The sequence below is a fragment of the Talpa occidentalis genome, unplaced genomic scaffold (assembly GCF_014898055.3).
Source record: "Talpa occidentalis isolate TD23 unplaced genomic scaffold, MPIMG_talOcc4v2.1 talOcc4.9, whole genome shotgun sequence".
Lineage (NCBI taxonomy): Eukaryota > Metazoa > Chordata > Mammalia > Eulipotyphla > Talpidae > Talpa > Talpa occidentalis.
In genome coordinates, this window is record NW_023605305.1 from 25665859 (window position 1) to 25691821 (window position 25963).

A 25963-nucleotide genomic window follows, 5' to 3' on the forward strand; every position below is an offset into this window, starting at 1 on the left:
GAGTGAAACATTAAAACAGAGGAAACACTGAAGAATAAGCAAGAAAGTTAAGTAGAAGCAAGGTGACTCACTCTTTAAGAGGGAAAGAGAAGAGACTTCTATGCATATCTAACATTTTCCCCACTAAATAAAATTGGAAGGCTCTGGTTCTGCCCCCACAACCTTTTACACACATTTTGATTTTTAAATTCACAGTGATTTTGCTCCACATGGAACAACAGTGATGCCAATGACACACTCCCTCTCCACCCTGCTGCCTAATTCACCAGGGCAGATGAAAGACTCCAGGCATTCAAAGTGGTAATAGGAGACAGGGGAGGAAAACTCTAAAGCCAAAAAGAACTACAGAAGGAACCCCTGGCCCCACAAGGCCACGTCTACTGCAGACCAGGGACTGGTCCAGAGCAGCAGCCTGCAGGAGAGGGGCTCTGAATTGAGGGGCTTAGAGAGAACGAGGAGAGGAATACAATTAGTGGTATCGCCCTGTCTCCTCTCTTCTAACATTAGGGATCCTGGACTTACTCAAATGGAATATTCTATTTGAAACATGAAGTTGAGCTCTTCTAGTCCAAGAGGGAAAATCAACATCACAGCTGCATGCGCACAGAGTCCTCTGCTGGCGGGACCCCCGACTTCCCTGCAAGGTTGCTAGACACCACCGACACCACTTCCCATCTCAACTGCTCACAGTCCAAGAACAGCCCTAAAACCATCTAAGGACACCTCCTTTGTTTTACAAATGAGGAAAGTGAGGAACAGAGAGGTTGAGTAATATGGCTGATACAAAAGATGAAAACAGCAGCAGGAATGGATTTAGATCTGACCCCTACTCACAAACTTGCTCTTTCTATATGTTACACTGATGTGCCCTTTCTTTCCTTATAATGACAAAATTAATATCCAACCCACAGAATTATCTTGGCAGGAGTAAAATTAAACATTATGATCAGGGCCTCCCTGGTGGCACAAGGGGTTAAGACGCAAACTGTGAAGCAATCTGCAGCCGCTGCAGCATGAGTTCAATCCTGGACTGGCCAGGGAGCAACACACATGGCGTGGCAGACCTCTCCTGACTTGCCCGCTGCTCCCCTCAGTTGTGTATTTCAGTCAATCTGCCTGTTCTGTTCCCCACTCTGTCTCTGGTGAATCCTCTCACTCCCCCACACCTCTGGCCTGTACCCCAGTTCTTGTATGCATTAATAAATAAACCCTTAAAAAATAACAAAAACATTATGATCAAATTTAGAAAGAGGATAAATTAATATATAATATAATCTCAACACTATAGATAGAACACACCAGTCTGACATCAGCTTTTTGGGGGTTCAGAGAGAAGTCAGTCCCTGCGCAAAGGTTATCTGGAGCAGACTGGGGGCAGGGGTGGCTGCTAGAAGTCTCCAAATCTCACAATTCTACCACAGGGCCTTTGCACCACCTCTGCCTGGGTGGTGCTCCTCTCCTGGATATCCACAGAACACACTCTTACCTCCTTCGGGTCCATATTTATAACTTCCTTCTCAATAACACCCATCCCAGCACCCACTTTAAAACTGCTCCCTGACTACCCCCATCTCTTATGTTTTACATATTTTTCCTCATAGCAATTATCACATTCTAATAAGCTAAATAATTTACTTATTTATTATGTTTATTGTCTACTACCTTAATTTTATTATTTTTTTAGAATAGAACAGGTGCATTTATTGAAATACACTGCTAAGAAAGCAATGGACAAGATAGGAAAGGTTTGTTGTGGACCACCTTCAATTTTAAAGACCATCCTTGAGAACAAAGAATTTTGTCTTTTGGTTCACTCCTGATTCTCCTGTATCTAGGATCATATCTGGCATGTAATAGATGCTCAATAAACAATGTTTGAATGTATGAGTGATGCCTCTTTCCCTTTGTTCTCTTTCCTTCACTCTGCCTCAGCAACAAGCACCTCCTCACCTCCAACACATGCACACGCACACACCCTTCGGCCTTTCCTCTCTTCTTTTCCACCTTTACTCAGACCTACCACTAAAACAATAAAGATAAATATTGGAATGTTTCACTTATATTTAGAATATAGGTAATATAGAGAAACTGAACAAAAAAGGTCAAGAAAAAAGACAAAACTTGCAAACTGACCATAGATCTGAGGCACACAGCAGGGGAGGGGGGTGAAAACAGGGGAGGGAAGAGCACAAGGGAGTGTGGTGATGGATCACGGGTGATATGGTGGTGGGTGAACTATGGGGAATACACCTGAGGGGAGAAACCAATTACTTTATAAAAATGAACAACAACATAAGAAAATAAATAAATTAAGAGAAAAAAATAAAACCAATAATGACAGTTTAAACTAGACTTAAGACACTTAGTAATGTTGCCAGGTCCTCCATTAAAACTCTTTTTTTATATCTCTATATGTATACACACACAATATGGTTTTATTTGCCCAAAAAATCTCTAGAAGGATATAGCAGAAACTGATACCATTAGGTGCCTCCAGTGAAACAGAGGGCTGGGATGAAGGGAATTTCACTCTCTCTGCTTTTGTACTATTTGAATTTTAAACTAAGTGTAAATAACTAACAGTGAAACATGTTTCATTAAAAATTAGAAAAAAACCCACAAAACTTACATATTCCTCAACTCTTACCCACACCCCCACCTTAATACAAATATTTCTGGCTGAAGGTCAGGCGGATGCAATTGGCCCTGGGTTAGGCTGGTGGAATAGGGGTTACAGCTCTCCTTTCCTCAGGTTCCCATATTTATTTAAATGAGATTATTGCTTTTATAATGAAATATTTGAAAAAGCTTCTATCAAGCAGAAGGATATGAATTAATGCAAATTTCTCTGCATACATAAAACATTGAGACTTTCCTTCAATTCATGAATCCCTTTACCTTTCATTTTGTTTACTCCCATTTGGATTTCACATTGAGCAGATTTCAGAAAAAGTTGTATAAGATGGTGCTGGGTCTCTGAAGGGACAAGCCTCCTTGGAGGAGGTGTCCAGCAAGGACAGCACACTCAAGTAAGTCTCACAGTCTAGGGGATACCCTACAAAATGACAGTACGATCAAGGAGCCACAGGATTAAGTGTGAGTCTCATGTTATTCCTTTGGGACCATTTTCAATTTTTTTGCCTTAAGATTTATAACTAGACCCATGTTTTTCCTCTTACTTTCCTATGGAGTAGATGTGCATTATTAGTCACTGAGCTTCTGGAGTTTCTGATCTTCCTGGGGATGGAGGGTCCTTGCTGAATTCATCTTTGTCTTCTCAGTCTCCAGCTTGGCATCTTGCAGCTGTGGCTGCTCTAAATGGGGAGTGAAGAATGACCATTTCTCCATTTCTCAGCATCCAATGAGAAATTGTGAGATACTCTCCAAGACCAAAGCCAAAGAGACAACATCACTCCCTCATTCACCATCTGCTTAACTCATTCCTGGGTAGACTGTTCAGGGCCGGGGAAAGGAAGCCAGAGCTCCCAAGCATGGATCCACAATGTCATCTAAGAAACAGCATGCATCGCAGACCTGGGGCCCAGCCCATAATGCAAATGGTACCAAGCAGTCATGCCGGCTCCACACCGAGAGGTTTTTGTAACCTTTATGAATTGGCCACTGAGCTACTTCTGGGGATTTACCCTGAGGGAATAATTGTAGGAAAATTAAATGAGAATCATGTTCACTAATACTGCTTAAGACAAAAACATTGGAAACAAGCTAGGTAGGTTAGGTAAATGAATGACTGCAGAGCTCTTCATCAAGCATAAGTTACAATTTATGTAGACTCTTGAAACTTGCGGCAAAAACAAACGGGGCTGTGTACTCTTCCAGCTGTATCCACTTCACTCACATTAAATGACGCAGCGCCCTCTCTTTTTTATAGATTACATTTTCAGCCTCAATTTTTCCTTCTGTAATGAGATGCATTACTTGACCGCTTTTTTAAAAAAAAGGTTCATTGCTATAGAAAGCTGTACATGTAAGACACTCAGTGACAAGGTGTGCCATCAAAGAAGATGTGTGTGTCCTGACATTACAGCGAGGTGTGCACCTGGCGCTGCTGGCCTGGAAAGTGCTCAGGAAGGCACTGCAACAGAATTTCACTGGCTTTCTTTGGGGTAGGTAGGATTTAGAGATTTTTGTTTTTTCTTTCATTTGTATATATTTCTGATGTTTTTGCAATAAACACATTGCTTCACAATAATAAAAAATAAGTTACCTTATTTTAAACTGAAAGAAGGAAATAGCTCTCCTGGATTGGGATAGACACTAAAAGGCCAGGTAAGCCGTAGGAGAGTGCAACAAGGAGAACACTGTGCTAAGGACCGGCCTCCATTAAATCTGCCTTCCTGTGGGGATGGAGCCGTATTCCAACTGCTAACAAATGTACTGAGATGTGGGTCCCACCAGACCACAACTTCTCTCATGACCAACCTAAGCTCCTCCACATCCACGTGGTCCTCGCCAGAGAGGAGGGTCATCTGGGACAGGGGGAGGGGAGGAAGGCACCGAGGAGCAGACTGGGACACTCACTGACCAGGCCAGGACAACTGAAACAAGTGCAACATGAACTTGGCAATTTCTGAGAAACAGGAATGTTTAGAGGGATTCCAGCCCAACATGACTCAGTTTCAGGAAAGACAATTTAATCCAAAACTCAGCAGGAGAAAAAGTTAACATTTTCTCACAGAGAAAGTTAACCAGGCTACCAAAGCTGAAACAGGAGTAGCCTGCTTAGAGGTGGACATGAGATCTTCGAAGTCCATGAAGCATGGCTTCCAGGCAGGATGGAACCCCAAGGGGGTGGAATTGTCTCTTCTCCCAATATCCACTGGCAAAACTGGTAGTGATTCAACAGACAATTTTCTCGGGACTACTCTGAGAGCTTGTGGACTCGTGCTGCTGCGTCTCTTCTCTGGGCTTGGTTGGAGCTTCTGCACAGTGAGAGACAATTGTGGTGGGGTCTCCACGCGGTGGGTCCTGGTGGGCCGCTCGGGAGCTACTGTGGGTGGCTCTTGGTCACTGCCGGTATCTGCGAACAAGGACAGTGCTCATCACCATTGGACTCTACCATTCTCCTGTTTTCATCGTGTTACTAATGGATGGAAGTAAGACAGGGAGGATGGAGTGGGCAGTGGGCGGGATACAGCAGGACTTAAGGAGGGAAGCAGGCAAGAGAGTAACAAAGGCAGCGAGGCCAATAGAATGGCAGGAGGAAGGGAGGACCCAGGGCTGAAACGACTTGGTCAGAGAAGAAGGAATTCAGAAACGGGGCGGAAGGCGTGAGTGGAGAGGCAAGGCCAGCTGGGGCTGCTGGGCTCATGGTCCCTCGCCATGCCCTCGTCACCCCCCGAGTGGTCCATCTGCCTCCCATTCTTTGCTTCTGGCCCCACCGCCCAGTCCCTACCTACTACTAACCCTTCTCTGAGCCCTACCAGAGAAACAGACTTACTTTACCCTTCTTGGGCCCGCATGCCTCCAGCTCCAGCTGTCCTCGGGGCTGCTGGTGGGGTATGAGCATCCCTTCAGACGTCTCTTTCCTCGGTCACTGGCATGGTTTTGCAATCTGTGTTTCAGAATCTTTCTTCCCATTCTTCAGGAAGGTGTCAGGATGTTTTGTCCCTCGACTAGACAAGATCCAGCAGGAGTGGGCCACGCAGAGCCAAATCCAAGACACCAGACTGGGAGGGACAGGAAGGGGAGACATGGGACAGTCCTGGGTGATCTGGACCATCTGGTCCCCTCACTCTAGTTTCCTGATGGACATTCAGACAAGGAGACCAAACTGGATCAGAACTCTAGACACAGGGCACAGCAGGGTCACCAGATGACTTTTTATTTGGGACCCAAGACCTTTCTTCACCACTTATCTTCACAACACAGGTACAAGCAGATCTCTCTCCAAAGACGTATATGCACAGGACAGTGGCAGACTTTAAAAATGCATGAAAACTAACTGTAACCAACAGCCTGCTCTGCTTAAGTCTGCCTCTGCAGAAGCACAGGCAGCAGCACGCCCTGTCAAGGTCTGCCCCAGGATGAGTCCCCCAGCCCACTGCCTGTAATGCTCTCCTCTAAGCAGGTGCTCTCCTGGGGTAGCGGTTGGGACCTGATGCCCACAGAGGAGCCTGGGCCTGATCCCGGCGCTGATCCTGACGAGGCCAGGAGCACCACTTCTGCTCTGTAGCCACAGATCCATTTGCCAAACCGAGTTGGATAAACATCTCACAAATTGCCATTTCCTATGGCCGCAAGAATGACTAAGAAACACAGCAATCCATCACTGCTGGCCCTAAGTATGAAAGCAGCATTCTCCAATCCTGTGGTTCTCAAACTTCAATGCACATCACAATCATCTGGAGACTTGGAGAAAAACAGATTTTGAGTTACATCCCCAGGGCTTCTGGGGTGAGGGCTGAGAATGTGCATCCTTCTCAAGTTCCCAGATGCTGCTGCTACTGCTGGTCTGGGGGCCACACTTGGGGAAGGACTGGTCCACACCAAGAGCATTCACGTAGCACCTTGTCTTCCATGAAGGAGCCACTACCGTCACCAACTCACTCATTCTTATACATGTAACCTCACCCACAGCAGAGGCACAGAAAAGACTGCCATACAAATAAAACTATTGATAAATGCATTTATTTGAAGGCATTAAAAGAAAAAGCATAAATCCTGCCCCAGAGCTCATCTAATCTAACTCTCTCACTTAATATATTGTTGTTAAGTTTAGAGAGGTTAAATGATTTGTTCAAAGAAACAATGAGATAATCAATAAGAGAACCCAAACTGGAAACCCCAGCAGTACTATTTAAAATCATAAATATGGAGTCTCGGGAAACCTTCCCACTTTTGCCATTACTGGGGTCACAATGACCAAGAATTTCTGCAATCAGCGAATTTAGGTTTTTATTTCCTATCCACCCCATGGTCATTTCTTAGTTAACCTATCATGGCAGCAGTTTCTGGTTTTCCAAGTTCAAGGATGCATCAGAATGGATTTTCTCATATAAATCCCATTACACAAGTGTGGGGTCCCAGGAGGGCTCCTCCCACTCAGCACCATGAGGTCAAACGCCATTGAGAGCATACAGAATCTGACCACCATGAAGAATATCATTTCTTTGGTCCTCCCTGGTGGCATAGGGGTTAAGTCTCAGCACTAGCACCTCTGCAGCCTGAGTTCGATCCCCAGCCAGGGAGCTGACTCACATGGCGCAGCAGACCTCTCCTGTCTTGCCCGCTGCTCCCCTCAGCATGTATTTCAGTAAATCTGCCTGTTCTGCCCCCCACTCTGTCTCTGGTGAATCCTCTCACTGCCCGCACCTCTGGCTTACACCCCAGTTTTTCTAGGCATAAATAAATCTTTTTTTAAAAAAGAATATTATTTCTCTAAAATCTCTTTCTGAATTTCCCCTTGAAACTTTGCCCTTTGTGGCCCCCTCCCCAGGATACTGCTATCCAGTTTTCTCCTGGCAGTTTCCTGTGTCACCCAAGTGTAGCTTATATGTTTCCTGCTCCAGAGTCTTGCCTGTCACCTAATCCAAGCGGCCCTCACTCTTCCATCTGCCAGCTTCTCCATCCATCTATCTATCCATCATGCTTTCTGCCTTCTTTCTAGCCCCTGGCATTGTGGGAAACATTCTGTTCATCATTTACTTGTTTATGACTACCCGAGGGTAGGATGTGAGCTCCAATAGGGTGGGGACCCTTCTCAGCACTGTGTCCCCAATACCTACAGGAGCAGGTGCCCCCGGGTTCTATGTACAAATCAGATGAACGAATAAATGAACTTATAGAAGACTGGGGAGAGCCTGCAATACCAGAAACAGCTTCCAAAGTGGTTCTAAAGTCAGAATGTGGGCCTTTTCTTCTAGTTTCTCTCCCTTTCAGCAGTAGGCCCTGACTCCTTGTGCCTCAGCAGGATGTGGAAGGAGGAAGTGTCCCCTCAGGCTGGCATGCTCAGTGACAGGCGACAGGAGAGAGAAGGTTCCAAGGGCTGGAGGTGGTGTTGAATCACATCCCAGCTCTTGTGTTCCGTCACTTAGAAAGGATGCCATTGGGTCAGATCTACCTGGGATTGGCGAGGCAGTGGGTGGGGTGGAATGGTGTTTTATAGTCAAGAGATTTGGGTTCAAATCTAGGCAATTCATTCCAATCTCTCTGAGCCTCAGTTTCTTCATCTGTTAAAGGGGGGTGGTGAAAATACTCAAGGCATAGTGTACTTGTGAGCATCAGGGCAGTTAGCATATATGCCCACCTACACAGTAAAAGACTATAACTTGCTCTTAAATGATTAATAATAAGACAATGTAGTCTCTGGAGGGACCCACATCGTTGAAATTTCTCAAGATGTGTGTCTCCACCTGCACCTGCTCAGCCTTCCTTCTTTCTACCCAATATCCCCAGACCCTGCTGTTGTATGGAAGCTCCTGGACAACTGCAGCCACACTGGGGGGGCTGGCAGTGGCCACTCGGACCCCCCCAAGGTGCTGCTGGCAGCATCACAGCCAGTGGCAATAGCCACAGAATGTGGCCAGAAGGAAGTCCAGGAAAAGAGCACTGTGGGAAGCCACAGAGGAGTGTGGGGAAACTCTCAGTGAAACTGAACCAGAGCAGGTGGTAGAAAACAAGTTAGGATGTCTCCACTTCTGGCCCAAATTCTCTAGATAATCTAGTCTCTGAGGGGGAAACTTCAGAGAAGCCAGGTTCACCAGTCTTCTTGAATCCTTGGGAAAGGGAGGGTGGTCTACACACCTTCCCTTCCCCCAGGTCTCATATGCCAACCCTGCAATGTCCTGTGGGTTGCATTAACCAGTTTCCCATTCACCAATTTTTAACGCTCCAGGCAAGAGGCTCTTGGATGCAAGGTGCCCTCATGTTAGAGATATCACTTCCTCTGACCCAGTCACTTCCAAACTGTCTCCCTCTTCCTTAGGTAGACAGTTTATTGACCAAGCTGTAAACATAAATCATGTTCTCACCCTTTCTACCAAGAATTCAATCCACTGCATGTAGCTATACTCACATATACTGGAGCCGTTTTTTTGTTTTTGTTTTAATTTTGAAAAGGTTTATTATATTACATGCATTATTTTATCTTCACAATAGCATAAATATGTATCATTTTCAAGCATGTTCAGCTCAATTGCTATGAGACAAAAATGGAATCTCTGGTTTTAGTTTTGAAAAGAAATCACCAAAACCTTTTCTATTGTAATTATGCCATTTTCATTTACTAATAATGGTTAAAAATTCAGTGGCTCCACATTTGACCAATGTGTCAGTTTTACCTATTCTTTTTTTTTTTTGAATTGTGCTTTTTATTTTTTTTTATTTTTTTAAATAAATTTTATTTTTATATTCCCCATACAATTGCAACCCCCTTATTTTGACCCCAATCCCTCCCCGCCCCACCCTCCATAGAGTGTCTCTGGTTCATAGTTTTTTGTTGATTTTGATTTTCACTTTCTTATAGTTATTCATTTTCCTGGTCCCTTATGTAAGTTTTCTAGATTCCTGCAATGAGTGAGACCATCCGGTATTTTTCTTTTTCTTTCCGGATTATTTCGCTGAGCATGACTGGATCAAGAAGATGTGGTACATATACACAATGGAATTATTACTCAGCATTCAAAAAAGATAAACACATGCAATTTGCAGCAACATGGATGGCACCGGAGCCATTTTTACACAGTGGTGCCCCCTTGGGGACACAGCACGGCCGTTTGTTCCCACCCTCCTGTGGTATATGCTCTGTTTGGGACAAGAATTTGTCACCACCATGAACTGTGTTCACTGCCAGAAAAGTAACACAGGTGAGCACGTAGGCAAGAAGGTGAGGGGGCTGCACTTGCTCCTCCTCAGAGGCTGAGTTCTCTTCTGGCTCCCAAATGATGTGTGGATATGGTGTCTGTGTCCACAGGCGAGACCTTGAATTTCTGGAGATGTCATGGTGTGATCAGTGAAGGTGGCTGCTGGAAGTAGGAAAGCCTCAGGGAGGCATTGTGCATCAAGGAGCTTGAAGAATGGAGGCATTGCCACATGCAGAGAGGGCAAGGATGGAGTTCCAGGCTGGGGGAAAGGAAACGCCAGCATGTGGGGTGTAGAAGAGATGTCAGCCAGTAAGTTTGAGACACCTGTGAAGTCTCCCAGGTGAACTGCAGGCGAAGCATCTTGTCTCCACCTGCCCCCATCAGCAGTGGGGCAGACGACAGCCAAGGAGACATCCATCTCTAAGTGATAACCAATGTGGGGCATGCCAAGGGAGAGGGCCAGGGAAAAGGAAGCACTGAGGGTCACTGGCTCTCAAGGGATGAGGAGAAAAAGGTCCCTAAGAGGTGGGGGGACCATGGAGTCTCATTCAGTCTGTTCACTCATTGGGTCTGAGCCCAGGGGCCCCCTACTGCACCCTTCTAAGGCTGGAGAGGACCTGCCTGGTCCTCTCTGCCAACCCTACACCCCTTGTTCTGGGCTAGAACAGGGAGGAACAGCAGGATTTTGGTACTCCAGGATCTTGGCAAGCAAGTCCAGGACCCCCTCACAGAGTTACCCAGATGTCTGGGGAAGGTGCTGGGGAGGGGCCTCTGCTTAAGGCTTCACTGCAGAGCAGATACAGGCATAGAGGGCCTGATGTCTCAGGTTTGGGTTAGGTCTCAGGAAGGGCTGGTCATGGGGCAGCCTCTTAAAGAGAAGACAGCCTACTCTCCCCTCTGCTCGGGCTCCCCTTGGCCTGTCCCAATGGGCTCCTCTACTCCACCCCTCTGAGCTTCTTGACAGACTGATCCATGGGCCTGCAGTGTTCACAGCTTCCTCTTGGCATATTCTCAGTGCATTTTCAAAACATGGCTCCAACGTTTCCAAACTCTCTGAGTCATCCCATCAATATCAATCTTTTCCTTCCACGTACTCCCAAAGTACACTGTTCTCATAGTACTTTTCACCTACAAACACTATCTATGGTTCTCTCTGTGGACCAGAAAATCCCACAAATTGGGGTATGCACTTGGGGGTCACAAGCAGGTCACATAAGTGGGCAAAGGAACTCCTTTATGAGACCAGAATGCTTATTACCCTGGTGTTGGTCAGTCAAGAGCTGTGATGAACCTGAGGGACAGGTCTTACCTAACGGAGATGGCTGCCCGTGCAGAGAAGATGACCATGTGAGAATGTGGGTCGGTATTGCCAGAACTTCAGATTTGGAGGAGAAGGCAGGCATCCACATTCTCATATGAAATCATGCCATCTCTCATGTGTCAGTGGCAAATTCAAACTTAAGACACTGTTGTGAGCCAAATAAAATGTGTCCACTGACCAGCCCGGCTCAAGTGGCACCTGCCGCCTGCAGCCTCTAGATCGCACCATTTATTTCTGCACTGCCAGAGCCTGACGCTTCGCAGACACTCAATAAATGCTTGTTGATTGAAAAGCAGAAGAACAAATGAAGGAATGAATAGAAAAGCACGAGCAGATGGGTGGGAGAGGGGAAGCAGGATGGGTGCCCAAATGTCAAGATGCCGAGTAGCGGGTCGGGTGGCTCAAGGTGACCCTACTGCCAAGCTGTCAGCATGAACATCACTGTGGCCTTGAGTCCTGGCTGAGGGAGGTGAAAGACTCAGGCCTGTGAACTCAGAGTGGGGGACCAGCTTCTCAGAAGGCACCGCAATGAGAAGCTCTTGCTGCCGCCAAAACACAGATGCTGAGAACCTGTCAGGTGCACATACTCACATGACTAGGTCGTGTGAATGTGGAGGCTGAGCCATGATGCAGGGCCTGTGGATGTGCTGAGGGAAAGTAGAAGGGGTAATTTTGCAATTTGGGGGGGGGTGCATGGTGGAAAAAGGAGTCCACCAGCCATACTTCTCTGTTTCTAGCCAGAAACACCCTCTCGAGCTGTCCTTTTGTCTGCTCTGAGGCTTCGGGGAGGGTGGGAGTGAGCCTGGCCTGGACCCCCAGTCTCCAGGAACGCGACAGGGAAGGAGTGGTATACAGGCAGCCCATGTGGAATGCCTGGGGTTGCAAAAGAAAAGTTATTTCAGGTTCAACTGAGTTATAATTTATTTTTTCTAACTGATCATTACTGCTGCCGGCTCTATAAATAACCACCTAGGGAGTCTGCTTTCCTGCTCCCAAGTCCTCAAAAAGCCTTGCCAGGTTCTCTGTGGTTTCTGGCCTGCCAAGCACACGGCACAGTTCTTTTCTATGCAGCCCTTCAGGGAATCCTTCTGCAGTGCATGCCAAGGAATACACTGAGCTCTGCCCAGCTCCATCCTACCCCCTCCTGATCCAATTCCTCTGCTCCAAATTGGCCACACAGCCCTCCCCTCTCACTCCACAAGAGGCTGGCTCCTCAGACACAGGTGGTTCTCAGGCCAAAGGCCCTGCTTCTCTGTTTACTCTGCTTCAACCCAGCTGCAACCCTCTGTGCTCAGAGGCAAGAGTTATTTGTAGCACAGAAATCAAGCTACAGCATCATTCGAGTTTAAGTCCAGGGAGAAAAGAGGGTTAGACTGATAGCATCATCCATGAACTATCAAGGGTCAATACTGCCCCAGGAAAGATGACTGTGGTTTTACATGAAATCAATTTAAATTAGTCAAAGAAGAATATTTTCAAGCATGACTAAATTGAATCAAGCACAAAGAGAAAAACCATGTTTTTGATGGTTTTCTCTTTAAATAGAGAAAGGTAAGAAGAAATGACAGACCCACTATGTACCAAGCATCACACTGCGCCCGGTGTTCATTGTTCTTTTCATCTCTACCACGGGAGTCTCCAAGGCAGGCATTCTCACCCCCATTTTGTACATGAGACCCTGGAGGAAAGCAACTCCCTCAAAGTCAGACCAAAGAGGTGAGAGTCAATTCAAGCTCAAGTTCAAGCTCAAGTTCAAGATTCCAGAGCATATGTTCTTTCACAGCTGTGTCCTCCTGCCTCTCTACTTGGAGCACCAGAGCTAACCAGCATGTTTGTTTTCCCATTTGGCAGATTAATTTTATTTAAGCAGAGGTCATCAACAGTCACATTTGAACTTTTGGAAATAACCTTCATAGTCAACAATAAAATCTTAAGTGCTCTCTCTTTCACCATTTACTAGGAAAATGACCACAAGGGCCGTCTATCGCCATTCACCTTGCTTTAATGATCTAAAAATAAAACTGTGTTCTTGGATGATTTTAAAAACAATAATTATCAATATTAACAAAACAATGAAAATGGAAGATTTCACAATCATACAGTGCTCCACGGCAGATGAGGTGACTCGTTACATGCTTCCATGACACCACGCTCACCTGGTCAGCTGTCCCTGAGCCACGACATGGGAGCCATGAGCGTCTTCGTCCGTGCCTCCTTCCAGGCCAGTGGTCCCCAAAGTCTGTTGGTCATGTGCCCTCACAAAACACATCGACACATACCCACATATGTATATATTTGCTTCTTTGTAAATTATATCCATACTGTCATTCACAAATAATAGAAAGGATACGTGTATCTCTATCTTCCTATGTATCCATCTGTCGCTCTGATTTTCTTCTTGCCCCACCTTCCACGGCCTACAACCTGCAGGTCTCACTTTGGAGATCATGGCTTTAGATTAAGAGGTCACCATCTTTCATTGACATGTTTCCGTTTCCCCTCATCTCTAATAGCACCGACTACATGAGGGACTGTGCTAGGCACTGGGGATACTGTGCTGGACAAGAGGACGAGGACCATGTTTTTCATGGTTGAAACCATGTCAGACAGTGATAATAATCACAAGGAAAACCAAGCAAGGTGATGTGCTAGAAAGTGATGGAGACTGACTGTGGAGGTGAGAGGGATGTCTCACTGGACAGAAGTTTAGTGAAGGCCTTGGCGAGCTAAAGGAGGAAGAGGCAGTCATGAAATGGCTTGTGGGAGAGAATGTACTGGGCAGAGAGACAGTCAAGTACAAAGGTCTTCAGGCAGGAAGGAAGGCCAGCATGACCGGACCGTACCCATTCAGTAGGAGAGGCTGGCAAAGTTAGAGGTGCTAGAGATGAAGCCTAGCCCCCTGCCTACCAAATGCGTAAAATTGGGGATTAATGCCACATGCTGCCAAAGGTTATAAAGGAGTTATGCCAAGGCCTGAGAGAGTAAGTATACGAAATATTCACATTGGTCAGAAGAATGCCTGGCACACAGTTAACATCAGTAAATGGCAGCTCTCAATGTGCCGCAGTATCCCCCATGGCACAGAAGGTCCACACCAGAAGACTGGGCCTGGTCAGCCTTCTGCCCTGCTGGTCGGAGCAACTGTCACTGTGTACTGTCTGCTGGAAAAGCGCAAGTAAAATTTGGTAAATGAATGAGTTTAAAAGGGGTAACACACATCTGTGGAGCTATGCCCTACATCACATACAGTGCTGCAAAACCAGTGTTGCCTCAATTAAAAAATGATAGATTTTTTTTAAAATGGGTCAAGTTTTCAGAAAATCAGTTTGGCTAAATAGATAGATTTTTCAACCAAATATTTTCTAATTGTAAAAGGAATGTCATGTGTGCTCTGGGAGTCTTTGATATTTTAAACAAAAATGGATTATACTCTGCATAACACTTAGTATTTCCCCAGCTCCCATGCCTGTTATGACAGGCATTGGAACATATGGGCTGAGATATGGGCTCTGGAGGGAGACCTCCGGACGTGTACTCTACCTCCACCCTGGCTGCCTCTATCATTTCCATGAAGCCACTTGCCCTCTTCTGGGTTCAGTCACTGTATCTGTACAATTGCCAAAATAACAGGCTTACTTCACATTAGTATTGTGAGGATTAAGTGGATCGGTCCATGTAAAATACCTAAAAAATGCTCAGGATGTGGCACCACCAACTTATCCTCTATTGTTGGAGACTTGGCTACCACTCAGATTTTATTATAAGCGTCACCACTAGAAATATCCTCATTGCTAAATCCTTGCCACACATGTTTCCTTAAGAGAAAGCACTAGAAATGGCATTGCCAAATCACAAGTTTGTAACATATATTGCCAAACAGCCCTTGGAAAACAAGTGTGGGCCTATTTCCCCAAATCTTCATCCATACTGAATACTGACCTTTTAGAGAAACATTGCCAATTTGTTAGAGGAAAGAAAAGCATCTCATTAATTTACCTTTCTTCAATTACCAAGGATGTCCAATAGTTTTCACCTATATTCCTTCTCTTGTGAACTGCCTATTCGTGTTTAAAAAAGGAAGTCCATTTTAATCATCAGAGGTGGCAGAAGAGGGGGCCTCAGAATGAATAGCATAACCATGGAGAAGGGTCAGGTGGGGCCACATGGCCCCAGATCACAGAACTGGGCATCTGTTTACCTTGTGGCAAGTTGAACCAGGTGAGCGCTAAAGTCCTGCCTGACACTAGGATTATTTAATGCTCGTTCGGACCAGAGGATCCCTGCAAACTAAGAGCTGGACTCTGAGGCCCCTGTGATATCCATGTCTTCCCAAGATGGATTCTCTCTTCTGAGCCTCTGCATAAGGACGCCCAACTGATACCAGAAAGAAAAGTCAAACTGATAAGGTGCTGCCTCTTAGATGAGAACACGCCACAGTGGGGATCCCTTAAATCTCCCCTTTGACAAGATGGAACACCTCTGCCAGCCACAGACCAAATCCTTTATAACAAATGTCTCCCCAGGCAAAGCCAATGCAGCACAGAGCCTTCCAAGGTGTGGCCAGTGGCCTGTTTCCCTGCAGCCATATTTGCATCATTTTCTTCCTTGCTCTATATTTGGCTTTGATAGGGTAATCTGACATATGACACCCTCCTTATCCCATTCCCCTGCATGTATTGACACAGCAGTTTTCTTGTGAGCTGGTGGAACGCCTGCTAGGACTTGGAGAATTTCACTGTGTTCATAGTAAGCAGACACCAGGACGCAGACTTGCTGGTTGTCTGCTCTTCGAGAATAAAGTACTCGGGTTAGAAATGCCTCCTGTAGTCAGAATTTTGCAGTGTTTTCAAGGGACCTATTTTTCACTAAGGGGATTTTTCCCTTAAACTCTCCCACATTTTGGCTGTCACAGTGGAGCATCTTGCTGGGTTTGGCCCCAAAGGCATTAATGACAGTTGGAAACAGAAAGCTCACATGTCTTAAGGAAGAAGTCACAGGTGGGGTGAGAATCCTGGCGAGTTTTCCTGCAGGCACACCTTAAGCACACAAACCTGAAAGCAGCAGAATGGTAAAATTGGCAGCTAAAATAAAGCAAAAAGAAGAACATCTTCCAGGAGGGAGGTGGATTCAGATTGAGGCAATGCCAGGACTAAGTTCTTGGCAATACAAGTGAAATCCCAAACTAAGAGGGAGGAGCAACCTTTTTGCCAGCCCCTTAGCACACTCCTCTGATGGCGCTGGGTGGGGTAGGCCAGGGGCTGTACAGAGCCTGCAGCTCTGTGAGGCCCTTGGTTCAGGGCATATTGGCTGATGGCCACCAAGAAAACTCATCCTCCATTCTGAATCCAGAGATCACCTTATAGCTGAAGGTACAAAGTCACTCCCTAGCTCCCCTGAGCAGTGCAATTCAATTGCTCCAAAAGAATTTTGTGGAGGCAAAGGAGTAGGCTGCCTGGGGCCAGGGGCTGAGGGTAATAAAGAAATGCAAGACCTATGTGCTTTCCACTGAGGGTTAGTGACGGTATTCACAGTAGAAGCTGGCAATACAGTGAATCAGGACTGAAAAGGAGATCCCAATGGAGAGTGCCCCTAGAGACCCAAAAGGGCAGCTGGCATGCTCAGGAGAAGGCAGCTGGTCTTTATAGGAAAACAGTTGAGTTGAACCTGTAGCACTGGGAAAGCTTAGAGGGGAGATAAGAAGTGAGTGGGCCTCTGGGAAAGAGGAGAAACTGAGAATAGCATGGAAAGGGGAAGTTTGGGGTATGCTCCTGCATTCCTGGCCCAAGAGGGGGATACAGTAAGGGAAGCAGAGAAGAAGGATACTTGATAAGGAGGAAGGAGGCCAGATTTCAGAGTCTGGGCCTTATCCAATAAGTAGTAGGGAGCACTTGGAAACTTGTGAACAGCAGATTAACATAATTCAGGGAGAATCTTACACACTTCAGCTTTTTTGTGGGGATATGGAATAAACTAGGTGATAAGAAGCTTTCACAGTAGTCCAGGCTGGCAGCGCCCAGGATTGGATCAAGGTGCTGGCAGCAGGAAAGAGAGCTGGAAGGTGCCACAGAACAAATATCTAGGGCCCTGGAGGACTAGTAACAGAGATTAAGGATGAGTTGGAGGTGGTACTGGATTTTGCAACAAGGTGGCTGTGGGGTGGAGGCGGGATTGTGGAAGGTGAAGAAACAGGTTGGAGCCGAGAACAGCTGTATAGTTAGGACAGTTTTACAAAAACTTAAGCGGCCAAAACATGCAAAAGGCAGGTATCAACAGGAAGCAGAAGGGCACAGACGAGACGGTGCAGCCTAATTTCCGTTAAAGGACTTTTAAAACAGAGTTGAAGGTTTATCCAGTGTTGGAGATAAAGCTACCTGCCCAAACAACCTGTTAGGGTAGGTGCTGCCAGCCCTTCCGCCTGTCCTGCTCTTGATCCTCCTGCTCAGTAAGAGAACAGGAACATTCAGGAACCCAGATTTCTAATCTACAGTACAATTGTTTTCACACTGAAGCACATGCTTACAGCTCAGTGTGTGAGTACTGAGTCATTTTCTTTTCCCTTCTGCTTCCTCCCTCCCTTTCCCTCTCACCAGCACCTCCAACTCCACCTTACAAAAGAGGCTAACATCCTGCCAGACAGTTCCCCCATCACATTACTGTGGGACTCTCCACATTCCTGTTCCCTCCAGCTAGTCTCCTACTTCTTTAGAAAAGCTGGGTGTCCTGGAGGTCTCAACAAAGGCAGGCAGCTCGCAGTGAAAGAGCATTGAAGGCAAGTCAGGAGACTTGGGCTTTAGGAGTCAGGCAAGGGAGCAGATAAAGATCCTTGGAGACAAGGGGTCTCATGATTAAGCAGCTCTGCTAAGGCAGAGACAAGTTTTCTCACTCCACACATGCAGATGGAAGATTAGCAGTTTCCTTTCAGAGAGGTAACCCCAAGTGTTGTGCTCACAGCTGCAGTTACTCTAAATGACAGTGGGAGGGAAGGGAACAATGAAAGCAAAAAAAAAAAAAAAAAAAAAAAAAAGCACTGCTTAAGGTGGAATGGACATGAGCAAGCTGAAATACACACCTCCTCCAGTTCCTGGAAAACAAAGATGAGTCAAACAGAAGCTTGATTTCACAGGCATTCCTCTTCCGCTTGTCACACACATTCCCAGACTCAGAGCCATCCGTCCCCACGTCACCCACCATCTACAACACCCAGCCACTGCCTCCTTGTGAGTTCACCTGGAGGGACAGATCTGCTTTGATGGGGAAGCTGAAACTGGGACACATGGGGATGATTTCAGCAACTAGAGGGCAGGTGAGTGTAAAGAAAAAAGCAGAGAAAGTTAGGAAAATCACAGCAGGTATTCCAAGGCTCTGAAAAAGGGGCTGAGGATCACCCAACTTGTACAACCTGCATTCGGCAGTTATATCCAGCTTCCTAAATAATGCTGCCTTAGCTGGGGGTATATGAACTCCATGAAAGGGAATAACAGAGGTCCAGGGAATGACACAAAAGATAAAAGGTTAGGGGGTAAAATGTGTCACTTCAGAGAATAGGAATGCGCAGAGAGATGGAGGACTCCCTACATGGATGCTAAAAGCCCCCTGGGTCCTGTCTTTCAGCAATCTTTCATTTGCAGCCAAGAGAGTGACTCTGATTCTGGTTCCTTGATGGGTATGGGATGCACCTGGTCATGAACTTGTTCAAACTGATCTGCACATCGTACTATATATAAATAAGATACCAGTGATTCTGGCTTTTGGTTGATTATGTGACCTTGGATGAGTCACTCTGTTACATGGCCCAAAGGAAACATGGACACCAGGGCTGGTGCTGACTCAGCAGATTCATATCCAAAGGCTGAGCCCCCTTTGTAGGAAGTCAGGGGATTATATACACTTCAGCTTCTACAAGGTTCCAGGTGGATTTGCACTGGCAGCTGTACATGGTCAGATTTGACGTGGCTACATACCAAGAGGTGAGTCCTATAGTTGCATACCAAAGGTGAGTAAAGTCCCACACCAGTAGTCATGGGACACCCCAGGTCCATCCTGCTTCATGGAGACAAGATGCATATCAGGGACTACGTTGCATACCAGGAGCTGAGCAAAAGGTTGTTACTAAGGTCCCCAGGCTGCTTATCTTAGATCGCCATGCTTCATTTTAACCATCTATAGTCCAAGGTATCCCATCTGTCAAACTGAAACTAAGAAACCTGCCTGAGTTTCTCATTGACTTTATAAAATTCACAATCTTAAGAGATGATTGTGGCAGCAAATGGGAAGAACATCCAGAATAAGAGAGAGTATAATCTTTGATCAGAGTTAAGAAGAATTTCTCAATGGGATTAGCCAGTGACAGCAAATTTTGCCCAAATCATCTAGCCTACCCCAAATTCAGAGCGAGAGGAAGATGCCATCCCCCACATCACAGGCGACTGGCCAACAATCTCTCACGCTGCAGGTCACCGGCCCCTACAGGTTCTGTGGGCTCTTCCACTTGAGATCTCCAATGGCCTCAAGACTGAGGCATGCAGTTTTCTTCCCTTCCTTCCTAACTCCCTTTGGGTTGGTGGCACCCTGGTCAGATGGCAGGAGCAGGGTTCTTCCCAGGAGGGGACAGGAGGGGAGATATACACTTGGGTGTATGCAGCACGCAGAGGGCACAGGCTGGCTGGCTGCTAAGACTTAGAGGATATGAGAGTCAGACAGTCATTGCCCATTCCCACTTCCTGTGGATAAGAAAATGAAGATCCAGAATGTCGTATGACTTCTCGCCATTTGGAAACCCCCCTTCCTGAAAATAGAACAATGAAGAGGGCTGTGGTTATCTGCAGGCTGGTCTGCAAGCATTGAACTGTGCCTGCTTGCTCCACAAATAGGTTTCTGATGGCAGAGAGACTGGATCTACAATCCACAAGCATGGAAGGCCAGGAGGCTCACCTGCTTCTCTTCTCAGAGGGGTGCTGAGTTATGGGGAGATCTTTGGTGATACAGAATAGAGCACTGCTTCTCCAGATGTCTTGACAGCAGCTGCCCAGTGACAAAGCTGAGTGGTAGCTGACCCATGGAAAACTCTGGATAAGAAAGACTAGCAAAGGAGCATCAGGCCAGGTTTTAGCAGCTAAAGCAGGCATAAAGTTGAGCCATTTACTCTAATCCAAGGGGTTTGTGCCTCAGCACTGGCTACCTCTGACTCTCACCCTTGACCCAGCCCATTCATCAGTATGTTGATAAGAAGATTCCCTCACAGAGCTACTTAATATGGGTTCCTAGAGAAGTCTTGAGGAGCTTAATGAGAGCACTGTGCCTGTCAGTTTTTAAGACAGAGTTAGTTAAATAGCAAAAGGAAAGAGACTTGTCCTAAGTGTATAAACATCCCCATCACTGGAGTTAAGTTAATTCAAGCATCTTTTTAATGTAGACACTTGGGTCTGTTGTTTTAAAATCCACTATCTCCTTGGCATCTGGGGTAATTAAAGCCCTCACTTATATCCTTCTTGATCCCAGGCTTCAGTCAAAGCCATGGCAGCATCTGAAGCTAAACAGTTTAGGGGTAAAAAGCATTGGAACTACTTAGAGAGGAGCTGTGGTGTTACCAAGGGGCACCATCCATGAGCTAGACACCCCCTTACAGACTCCCAATAATTCTCCTCTGCCTGCCATCCTTTGGGCAGTGGTGATAGGGGAGCAGGTGTTGGAACCCCAAATCCTGAGCACCAATCATTCTGCCCCTGCCCTCAGGGGATGTGTGGGGACTGCCACATGAATGACCTCTGTGGTCTTGGCTATCACGATCTTTAAAGAAGGGCAACTCTTAGTGCTGTGTGCCCCGTTAGAAGTGATTTGGGGAAAGAGTCTGGATTGTACTCTGGAGACATGGGACTTATTCTAAAGCAAATTAAGAAATGACCATGGAACTCTGGATTCAAATTCAGTGTGTGAATTACTAGGTAGGAGCAAAATCAGGTTTCATTAGTTTGCAAGAACTTACATTTGCTATAAGAAAAAGTCTTAATTTTTTAAAATTTACAACTATAGTAAGAAGGAGCAGGATGAGCAAGCACAGCAGCTTTAACTATGGCGAGTACCAAGGTTAACACCATTTACCTCTTACAGGTAGCTTCAGGATTTGGAAAAACAAGCAAACCACCACTAATAAAATACAACACAGAGCTTCAAGCTCACAAACAGACCCAAAGGCATCAACAAGTAAACCAACAAGGCTTTTATGGTAAAAACAACATTACAATCTGAGCCTCTCTAGGCCTTCCCCTCCCCCACCCGCCAGGCACAGGTGACTGCGGCTGGTGTGTCAGTCCTGCTGTCCATGAACAAGACAGAGATGTGGACAACTATTCAGCCGACTTGGCAGCGCAAGGTCTAGTCTCATATGCAGAGCAAGGCAACTTTCAGTCAAGGCAGAGCAAGGTCAACTTTCTAAGAATCTTCAGTCCTGTTAATACCAGCAGTTCTCAAAGTGTGGGTACAGATGCCCTTGGTCTGTGGGGTATGCACTGAGAGGGTACAGAATGGACATGTCTTTAGGGTGGAGCCAGGCCACTGCCCCAAGAGGCTAGATCCTTACCCCAGCCCCCAGGAGCAGGGGAATGTGGTGAACAGCACTGCTGCTGGTAGGAGCAAAATTCCCTTCTTCAGCCAGAGCAGGAAGCCAAGAGGACTGAGCTCCAGGCTGACCTGGAGCTCAACATCAACCCCAAGCCTACTGCTGCCTGACCTGCCCCCAGCTGTGTATGTACTGCAGCCTGCTCTCGATGGCTTCCCAGAGAACTGGGCTGCTTCTGCGGGATTTATTGAGTCTGGGCCCACAACCCAGCTTACCTGGAGTAGAAGGTCAAGTAAGTTCAAGAGAGTAACCCCTGACCCCCCCGTTTCTTTTATTTCCGCCTCCCCAGCTACCTCCTCTGCCCCACATTGCCTTCTCTTGGATCAGTGTCACTCTGATCTTGGCTGACCTCTGGCATGCTGGATGTTTTTCCGAAGAACACGGCTGGTCCATCAGGGACATACAAGGCTAGTCTCTTCTGGTCCCTTCCTCCCATAACCCCATCTCCTGAAATCAGCAGCACCAAAGGTCATTGTGCCAGAGGTCATTCACAGATCATTCCAGAAGCTGGGACAAGAGTCTGTGTCCTGACCGTCCACACCTGTCTTGCCTTAAACCTCAGCTCTGTCTCAAGGGCACTCAAGCCAGGATGTCCAGGATAGGAAGAGTGACCTCTGCATATTGCAGAAGCAACAAGCAAAACTGTCATCTCCAAAGCTTACAAAATATATACTGCTCTATCTCACAGCCACAGTGATGGAGAGCTGGAGAAGATCTTTCCAATCACTCAGTCTTTAAAAGTCTGTGGAGCACTGTGCCTCTTAGGAAGGATGCTCAGCTGCCCACACTCATTCAGCCATGTCCACCTATCTCCCCACCATGCCAAAGGTCACGGGGGTGTCAACTAGTAAATGGTTTAACTTGGGTTTCCCCCCGTATACCTCTTGTGTAGTACAGGGCAGGAAGACCGAGGGCATGCAAACCCCATCAGTTCCATCTCGAAGAACAGGCTGGGTCCATTCATTTCCTGCCCCCGCACTGCTCCCACCCTGGCCAGGCCACTTCTCCCTGGACCACTGCCACAGCTCCTACCCAGGCTCCCTGCTTCTGTCTTTGCTCTTCTCCCTCCCCCTTGCCCTAAGCTCCCAGAGGCTTCCCATCTCAGACGGAGTAAAGGCCAATGTCTCTGGACAGTGCAAACAAACCTGTCACCAGGTCCTGACCCTTGACCTTGCATTGGTCTCTAAGTCCCACCTGGCCCACGTTGGCCACCTGCGTGCCTCCCAGGCCACACTTTCTCTCCTGGCTGATGCTGACTCTGACCATACCAGCCTCTTTTCTTATCCAGTTTCTTTTTCTTCTTAGCACTGATCACCACCAAGAGCTTATGCAATTTTTCATGCTTTTTTTTTTCTTTTTTCTTTTTTTTTGGCTTGTGTTTTCTTTTATACCCTAGAACATAATAAGCTCCCTCAGACAGAGGTGTAACTTCAGTGTTGTACCCAGAACACAGTGCCCAGCACAGAGCAGACATTCCACAAGCACACAATTATCTGTAGCAAGCACAGTGAGAGCGGGCAATGTCACCTGACTCTGAATACCCATTTGCCCATGGCTACTTTCACGCAAATAAATAGTCAGATGGATGGACAAAACTATGAAAGTAGATACACCTCTGGAGGGAGCAGTCTCCAACTGTTTCTATTCAATCCTAAAGTGGCAACAGCAAACTCAGATGTCAGCTGAATTAGTCAATTATCCAAGGGGAAAAACAACCAACGATTCCTTTAAGGTCTAGAACATACCTGCTCGAGGCTCTTCCATGACCACCAGGCAGGAACAGAAAGGAGAAGGAGAGCCCAGGCTTTGGAGGCAGGGCTGCTTTACATGTGGTCTGATTCTGGACATGGCACAAAGCACTCAAAGGTTCGGCCTTCTCATCTCATCAATGGAGACACTGATATTTATTTTACAAAGGTTTCTGTAAGGCTTAAATAACTTAAAAACACAGACAGAATTCCTGATAAAGATCTTATCTCCAAATGCAGTCACAGTGGAGGTCAAGATTTCAATATATGACCGTAGGGCAGGGAAAGGAGACACAGTTTAGTCCCTAAAGGTTTTCCCTATGAAATGGTGATAACATCTTACCCACCTGAAAATAAGTCAGACCAAATGGCCCCTCTAGAACATGGGCGCCTAGCAGCCACTGTGCTCAACTCAGGTCAGGAAATGTCTCATTTATTATCGTATCAAGTAAGTATGATCAGACCCTATACATTTGCAACCAATTTCCATGTTATTTCAGAGTTGCTCATTTTTTCATGCAAGACAGCTTCTCAAGATATCAAGTTGAGATTTGATAAACTTAGATTTTCTATATTCTCATTTATTTATTTTTTATATAGGCCTCATCTTGTTCCCGAGAAATAATAAACTCTCCTTAATAAACTCTTACATAACTCCCCACCCCCTTCAGAAAGGAAGAGGAGGGAGAAAAGGACAGAGAGAAGGAGGGGATTATAATTCCTCAAAGGCAGAGAGTCTCAGAGCCCGGGAGCTTTAAATAGGGTTAGGAGTCAGGACACCAACAGAGGGTGAAGGAGACAAACTGGGGCCCAGGGACAGGAGGAGCCCCACAGGACGTGAAGAAGGTGCCTCGCACTGGCCTCCTTCCCGGATCAGAACCTCCTCCCCACCCTGCTTGCCCAAGCCCACATCTGCCCCCAGCTCTGCTCCAAAAAATGCTGTCACAAGATGGCCTGAGGGAGGGCAGCGGCCCACGTCCATGGGCAGCACAGACATCTGCCACTTTCTGAGCTTGTAAAGACTCTGGGCGCCACTGAAACTCTTCTTTCTTGCCTTCGAGAAACATCTGGAGTATAGCTCATGTGCCTCAAATGAAATGAACAGATTGCACAAGTGGCCATTTGCATTTTTTATTTTATCCACCAAGTTTTTCAACAGGAGCCAAAAGAGGGAAGAGGGAACACATTGAGTTGCAGGGATTTCCCTTGGGATGCTCGTCTGGAAGGCAACATCGAGGTCTGAAGACTGTCCACTGGTTTCTTTTCATTTGGAGACCCCTGTTTGAATTATGCTGGCTGCCTAGCATACAAATCTAGGAAGGGAAATCTAGGAAGAGAAAAGCCTGGTGTCCCCACCACTGGGGGCCCACAAATGTGGTTATCTCAGGCCACACGCACGGCAGTACCGATCTGAGGTGAGGCTTCATCACCGGCAGCCGCAAAATGCCAGAACCTGACCCGCCCATGGTGCCCTGGCCATGATCTTCCTATATGGTGTCCAGGCAGGGGACAAGGACAGATTCTAGGAGACCCTAGGAGACTCGGAGAGAATCCACGTGAGAAACACTCAGTAAGTTCCCCAGAGGATCAACAAAACCGGGACTGCAGAGGTCATTCGGTCCTATTGCTGTCTTCACAGGTGAAAAGCCAGAGCCCCCAAAGGGACCGTCAGCGGTTCCCAAAGACGCCAGTCCATGGGGACAGGAGACTCGACCTTGGCCAACCCCAGCTGCCCTCCTCTCTCCAAGTCTTTCCTTCTCCACCTCGCTGCCCAAACATAAACCTGGGTCTCCTCTAGAGCCCTTCTGTCTGGTTCCCCGGAGTCTTAGAGGTTGAACTTCACAAGGAAAGGGCCAACTTACCCTGAGTTATAGAAAAGGTCAGCAAGTTCACTCTTAAAGTCCTTACTAGTGAGATGTTGACGATGCAAGAGAAACCAGTATGGCTTCTGGCCCTTGCCCTCCCACTCTGCTCTCTGCCCAGGCTGACCTGGAAGAACCACATCAAGGGCGTCCTCTGTGCTGCAGGCCTGGGAGGGAGAAGTCAGTGAGTTCATTCCCTGGCTCCCTCCCCACAGGGAGGGAGAGGCAGAACACTGGCAGCTTGACCCTCCACTGAAGGTCATGGCTCCCTCCAAGGCAGCCTCTCCTTGGGGTACCAGGAACTTTCCCTTCCCTTAACCTTCTGGGACCCACGGGAACAGCTCCAGAGTTGTCAGCCCAGAACTGCCCTGTGGTCCCCATCTCCTCCAGGCTGTGTAGTTGTTGCTCCTGGATTGCCCTATGAGACTGCCTTTTCCTATTACATCCCTGCCTGGGGCAAAGACTGACTCCTATGGCTTCCCCCTGCAGGACTCCTGATAAGTTTCTGTCTACCGTAATCCTAGTCCTGGCCTTTCTAACCTATGCCTCTCCTTCCTGGAATGTGAGCCTCCTGCCTGGACTCCCTGCTTACTTTC

The 25963-nt window shown here is 46.9% G+C and overlaps 1 protein-coding gene across 4 annotated transcripts in view; it reads right to left on the bottom strand.

The window, feature by feature from the left end:
• The window catches only part of HIVEP3 (HIVEP zinc finger 3), a 375474-nt gene that overhangs the window by 239682 nt on the left and 109829 nt on the right, over nucleotides 1–25963 (bottom strand). The window contains exons 3-4 of one of the 4 annotated variants that reach the window (XR_005122815.2): nucleotides 5459–5687; nucleotides 2320–5038 (exon numbers count right to left, since the gene is read on the bottom strand). The exons of the other annotated variants lie outside the window; for them this stretch is intronic. The gene's annotated coding sequence lies outside the window, so the exon portion shown is untranslated. Of the gene's footprint in view, nucleotides 1–2319; nucleotides 5039–5458; nucleotides 5688–25963 lie in introns of those variants that run through there. 4 annotated transcript variants of the gene reach the window in all.